At 47.4% G+C, this 249-nt stretch overlaps 1 protein-coding gene across 1 annotated transcript in view; it reads right to left on the reverse strand.

Annotated features, from left to right (window-relative positions):
• The window catches only part of EMH_0029880 (uroporphyrinogen decarboxylase, putative), a gene marked incomplete at both ends in the record, with an annotated part of 6,175 nt that overhangs the window by 2,268 nt on the left and 3,658 nt on the right, over positions 1–249 (reverse strand). The gene's annotated exons all lie outside the window — the stretch shown is intronic.

A 249-nucleotide genomic window follows, 5' to 3' on the forward strand; every position in this document is an offset into this window, starting at 1 on the left:
AACCCTAAACCCTATACCCTACTTTTGGAGGCTGGATGCAGAACCCTTAGGTGACCCCGGTAGATGCTGCAGCGGGAGAATTGAGGGTTTACAGTTTAGGGTTTTGGGAGGTTTTAAGGGTTTACTGTTGCTGCTGAGTCCGAGTAAGAGCGGCAGCTCGCAGGCTTTAGGGTTTATTAGGGTTTAGGGTTTCTTACAGTGTATGAGGTTTTACTGGGTGTATTACTAGGGTTTAGGGTTTACTAGGGT

This window comes from Eimeria mitis, genomic scaffold, assembly GCF_000499745.2.
Source record: "Eimeria mitis Houghton genomic scaffold, Emh_scaff1114, whole genome shotgun sequence".
Classification (NCBI taxonomy): domain Eukaryota; phylum Apicomplexa; class Conoidasida; order Eucoccidiorida; family Eimeriidae; genus Eimeria; species Eimeria mitis.